Source organism: Limulus polyphemus, unplaced genomic scaffold (genome assembly GCF_000517525.1).
Source record: "Limulus polyphemus unplaced genomic scaffold, Limulus_polyphemus-2.1.2 Scaffold587, whole genome shotgun sequence".
Lineage (NCBI taxonomy): Eukaryota > Metazoa > Arthropoda > Merostomata > Xiphosura > Limulidae > Limulus > Limulus polyphemus.
Genome location: NW_013666197.1, coordinates 503,821 through 510,323, shown reverse-complemented (window position 1 = coordinate 510,323; position 6,503 = coordinate 503,821).

Here is a 6,503-nt window from a genome sequence, read left to right as displayed (position 1 = left end):
CGTTAACTACACCAACCGCAAGCTAGGCAGGTCGATAAACAGCGCTTTTTTTCTTTCTTTTTTACTTTTCGTTCCTAAACGAAGTTAACTGATTCGGATGCTTGGTAAATGAATTCAATCTAGGTATATCATTTATAATGCAATCAATGATAATAAACTATATTTGTATCAAGAGTTTTCCAGCCAATCAGAAATCTTAGTTTCCCTCAACCATTGTTCTAAAACAGGAAATAATTCTAGCATATTGTTTTTTTTTCTTTGTTGAAGCAGTTAAATGGATTACTTACGGTCGCTGAAACTTTTATTTAAATATTATTAAGAACGATTTTCTACCATAAGTTTAGTAGATATACAATGTGCACGAGCAGAGAATAGAATCATATTACTTAATATTTCAATGATGTTTTTTATGGGAATAATATAGAGTGGATGCATATACTACGAATTACTATAATGTTATCATAGACATATATATACTATAAATTTTGATCATAGTAGTAGGAGAGATGATGTAATAGCTATATTATCTTATCGTGTTTCCCACATATTATTTAAGTATAGAGATGTCCTGGACTCGCAGTTATAATGCTTGTTTGTTTGTTTGTAATTAAGCACAAAGCTACACAATGGGCTATCTGTGCTCTGCCTACCACGGGTATCGAAACTCGGATTCTCGAGTTTTAAGTCCGCAGACATACCACTGTTCCACTGGGGGGAGGGGGCGCAGTTATAATGAATACAGAAACAATATTTACCACACTTCAAAATATCAGCTATTTCGTCTAAAGTTTAATATCGACCTCCCCTCTCTCTTTGTCCAGTGGAAGTCTGAGGGCTTGTTTGCAGAGCCCAGATAAGAATTTGCGTAGTTTTATGCTTAATAATACTCAAAGTTCACCATTCAGAAATTCAAAATTTTTGGTGATAAATCTCTAAGCACACGACGAAGTGAAATGGAAATATAAGAAATTATTTTCAGTTCATTTGTGGATTTACAGCTAGTCGTCTAAAAGCAAATTAGCAAAAAACAACTTGAAACAGTAGAGTACACAGCAAATTTCATTTATATTATAAAAATATGATGACTACAGTAAAATTAAAATAGCATATGTAAACACGTGAGCACTATTCAATATTTAGTTTATATAGTTACTGGCCCGGCATGGCCAAGTGATTAGGGCACTCGACTCGCAATCTGCGGGTCGCGGGTTCGAATCCACGTCACACCAAACATGCTCGTCCTTTCAGCCGTGGGGGCGTTATAATGTGACGATCAATCCCACTATTCGTTGGTAAAAGAGTAGCCCAAGAGTTGGCGGTGGGTGGTGATGACTAGCTGCCTTCTCTCTAGTCTTACACTGCTAAATTAGAGACGACTAGCGCAGATAGCCCTCGTGTAGCTTTGCGCGAAATTAAAAAAACAAACATTATATAGTTACATACACGAAGACTGAGAAGTAGTATGACTATAACTGACAGAGACCTGCAAAACATTTGCGGTCAAATTTATATCTTTATTACAACAGTACTTCTTTAAATAGAGGATTTCTAGAATAATAGAAATAATTCTAATCGCAGACACCGAAATCTGTAAGTCCACTTGTCTTGGGCCTAACATTAGTTAAGTCTTTATTAATTAAGAACGGTCTTATATTCGATAAAGGAGATAAATTAACACTGTAACTTGTGTACACTTATTGGCTTTAGTTAGGGTTAAACTTTACCATAATTAATACTATCAATAAATAAAACTAAAATGTTATTCTACGACCTAACGTTAGACCTTTTTAAAAACTTTGATAAGCTTTTAATATATTGCTGTACATAATGTCTACTAAAGTATATTTACATCCTTTGAAATTAAGTCCGAGTGCATGCGCATTTAGATAGTAAGGTGCGCGTGCATTTTCAGGACAGATAAAAGCTGGGTGTTATTATAATAGATTCTTTCATTTTGCTAAACAAAAATATACATTACAAATACAACTTGAACAACCTATTGTTTAGAAATGCAGAAAAAAATATTTGAAAATTCAATAAAGTGCACATCATTAATATTGTGAAGAACTGTGCATGAAGGAACTCTGAAAAACTGAGTGACACCTGAAGTGCAATGAAATTTAAAGCATTTCACACGTCATTGTGTTCTTTGTAGTTATGCTAGGTCATTCAAGAGAGTGTTAAAAGGGGGTTACCATGTAAATTATAATTTTAAGCTTATTTTTGTTGGTGCACACTTCTTTCTTGCATTTTGTAAATTATGTTGTAAGTTAAACTAAGTTCCGAGAAATAATTCAGTAAAGAGCCTAAAAGACTGTAAAATCTTTCACCATAGGGCTGTAAACAAAATAAAATCAGCTTTACAGTGGCTATGTTACCTTTCTGTAGTTTTATATAATAACTTGTTTCATAATTCAGATGTAAAACTTTTTCATTTCTGTTGCATAACATGCAGTATGTTTGAAGAACCCAGTCGATATCTGAAAGCAATAAATATACAGTACTGGACAAAACAAAAATGTGAGGAAAAAGGGTTTAAAAGGCAAACAGTAGGTGAATGCCACCTCTTTATCGTGTGAAAATGAGCTGCACCAGAATACAGTCACGTGATGATAGTTTTCACTGAAACTGTATGCTGTTTAACTAATCAGGAAGTGCTGCACCAGTATAAAGCCTACATACTATACCCAGTAGTAGTGTTTTCCCAATAATTGCTCCCTGGACTAAAATACTGAAGGACAAGCATGTGTAAATCAAAGACTTAGGTAGTCAAGACTATCCCATGCAAAAATTTGCGCCAAAACTCCACGCTTCAGTAGGAGTTGTTTGCAAAGACTCTGAAGAGGGTACGTGAAACTGGTACTGTTAATTATAGAAATGGTTGAGGTAGAAAACTGAGACTCTTCAAACCTAATGTTAGGTATCTCAGGTTTGTATTTTACGAGACAGATGACCGTCGATTATTTATCTTGCCAAAGACTTTGTTATAAACACTATCCTGAAAATAATAAGATACACACTAGGCCAAAGTTGTTTCATTGGAGTTTAGCTGCTCAAAAATCGCTGTTGAGAAGAGGTGACCAATCTAAAAGTTTGAAATAAGCAATACACCATAAACAGCAGAATGAGCAAAGTTGGATACATGTGCTTTTACACATGGCGTAGAGAAGAATGTTAGAATAACCAATGTACATCTACAATATTGTATAGTTTGGAACTGCATCTTAGCCAATGGTGTTAATGATCTATAAAACCAATAACACCTTTACTGTTGACAACTACAGGAACAAGACTCATTAGGTGGAGGTTAATCTTTCAGCAAGACTATGATCCTAAGCTTACATCATATGTGGTGAAATGATATACTGACAGGAAAAAGGTCTGATGTAACTTTCCCTGCTATGGCTTAAGCTGCACAAAGTCCTGATTGAAAATTCTTGAAGCTTTGTGCATTTATGCAAATACTAAAAGATTCAAAAGGCGACTAAATAACTTGGCTGAATTCTTGAGGAATATTTGTTTGATTGTTTCAGAGATTTATGCAAAGCTATAAGAGGGCTATTTGCACCAGTCGTCCCTAATTTTGAACTGACAGACTAGAGGGACAGCAACTATTGAGCAGCTTCCATTTCTAACCCTTTGCCAACTCCAATTAAATAATGGGATTTAGCTCTTATTCTTATGAAACACCCAAAGTTTAGAGTGCGACCATGATAAGTGATTAGCGCTCTGTACATTTACTTTGTGGGTATGTTGTAGGATTTACAGTCAAATCCCACTATTAGGTCTTACAAGTATAGCCCAAGAGTTGGCGGGGAGTGGTGTTGACTAGTTGCCTTTCCTATAGTTTATAACTTCAAATTATAGATAGTTAGCACATATAACTCTGTTGTATAATGTTTGCGTAAAATCCAAGAAAGAAACAAGAACCTGTTATTGTATATAAATATACATTTATAATATATATAATCGTTTAAAGAAATGTCAGATTACGAATGACTTATATGGAAAATATTCATGTTAATATATTATTTCATTATCATATAATGTTTGTTTTATAGCAAAGTCACATTGGGATGAAAGAAACGTTATTTATCAATGTAATGATAACAAATATGTCGCCACAACCTAGTAGGCCGACACTGAATGATTTAAGGAAAATAACTAACTTGATTTCTTAGAAAAATGGGAACATTTTTGAGAAAGTATTACCCATAGTTTATTATATAGTTATGGTTATCTCTTTTTTTTGTAAATTAAGTTATATTTAAGATTCTAAATTGAGTTATATTTAAGATTCTACAACTAGTTCGTGGTTTATTCTATAAGAGGTCAATGGGTTTCCGTGTAGCATGCGGATAACTATCTGGCTTTGAACTACGTTGACCTTATTCTTGAGTTAGTTACACATTGTCAAGGATCATTTCCCCTTCTTATCTTCTATCGGAGTTCTTGGAAATTTCTTTAGGTTTGATCTAATAGTTTTTCTAGCCGTATTCAGTAACGTGAAGATGTAGCGGTATGGAAAACTCTGTTCCCCATTTTTGTTAATGACTGTCACCAGTTAACTTGGGTGACGATGCACTCTGGGAGAATTAACCGTATTTATCCAGCTTTTGTAGATAGCAAGCTGGACATAGGTTGACCTCAAGAGATGCTCATTAACCATTCAGTTAAATTAGAGTAGTGACTGTCTGTCTTTCAGAATTTATTTTTTAAAGCGTCCGCCAAATTAGTGTATCATTTATTTCATTCATAATCTTTGTTATGTATCCCTTGCTTTATTTCATTCAGGTTAGAATTCAAAAATTAAAGTATTCAATACATTTATTGCCGAACCTAATTTATAACGGTTATTACACGTAGGAAATTATGCACCTGGGCATACCACAATAGTAACTCTAATGCTCAAAATACCACTAGAAGTGACTCAATGGTAATCATGAAGGCTTGTGGTGCTGAAGTTCAGGGTTCGATCTCTGAGGTCGATACAGCACAGATAACTAATTGTACATCTTTGTGCTAAAAACAAACTAATATTGAAACTTTTAATTTTTCTAACTTTTTTTTTCTTCTATTTTTTCGAGTACAAGCTCGATAATCTTGTAATTCCTTTCAGCGATCTTTCTAGCCACCAAAATACTCTTAACTTTTTAAGTAACAAAACTCAATTAGGAATATAATTTTGAAATAAAGTATATCACAAAAGCATAAGTTTTATCCTAGACTCATAGGGACAGCAGTAAGTCTACGAACTTACAATGCTAAAATCCTGGATTCGCTTCCAGTGGTTGACACAGTAGATTGCCCAGAGTGGCATTGCTCAGAGTAGGTTTATTCGGTATGTAAAATTACTCTTTATTGCAAACCCTATCCTCGTATTCACATTTCTTAATTTATTTTTAGATTTCGTATTGTTATTATTTGAGAATATCATGTCGCTGTCGCTATTAACTCTAAAATTTTAAATACTGTAAAACATATTGTATATATGTATATATATACACATACATATATATGTGTGTATGTGGGTAAACAACTTTCTTAATTGCAAAAACTACTCATGCCGATAATTTTCTAGTGCAGTTTGCCCTTTTTTGTTTGTTTGTTTTGAATTTCGCGCAAAGCTACACGAGGGCTATCTGCGCTAGCCGTCCCTAATTTAGCAGTGTAAGACTAGAGGGAAGGCAGCTAGTCATCATCACCCACTGCAAACTCTTGGGCTACTCTTTTACCAACGAATAGTGGGATTGACCGTCACATTATAACGCCCCTACGGCTGAAAGGGCGAGCATGTTTGGTGTGACGGGGATTCGAACCCGCGACCCTCAGATTGCAAGTCGAGCGCTCTATCCACCTGGCCATGCCGGGTCCCCCTTTTTTGTCCAGCATGCTCCACTTCTTTAAGATTCCTTGTTCTCTCCTTCCCACGGTCTATATACTAGCTTCTCTGAGAGTAAGTTTGGTTGTTTCAAGTGAATTGACACTTGATAATCACGATTATATATATTTTCATAAACCAAAAGATATAGTATTTTAGATTTCTATGGGTTATAGTTTCTGCAGCGTGAGAAAAAAATATTGCTGAAAAAACAGAAAGTTCAGTTGTATGTTTGTTTCTGATATTCGTGCACAACCATACAAGGGCTATCTATGTTAGTCTTCCCTAATTTTGTACTTATAGACTAGAGGGAAGGCAGCTTGTCAACCGTACCCACCGTCAACTCTTCGGATACTCTGATTGAATAGTGAGATTTGATTGTTATTCTTATAATGTATCCCTAGCCAGGAAGCGCGGTTTTGCAACAACGGAACGCAAACCACAGATCCCGAGATCTCCAGCCCGGCATGCTAAACGCTATAGGTTACGACCAGTCCATTGAGAAATTGATGTCCAATTCAAACTCTTGCGGAATTTTTAAGCCTATAAATTTAAACCTATATATATACAGCGTGGTCACAAGTAAATAGACACCACCTTTTCAGAAAAAATTAAAATTTTT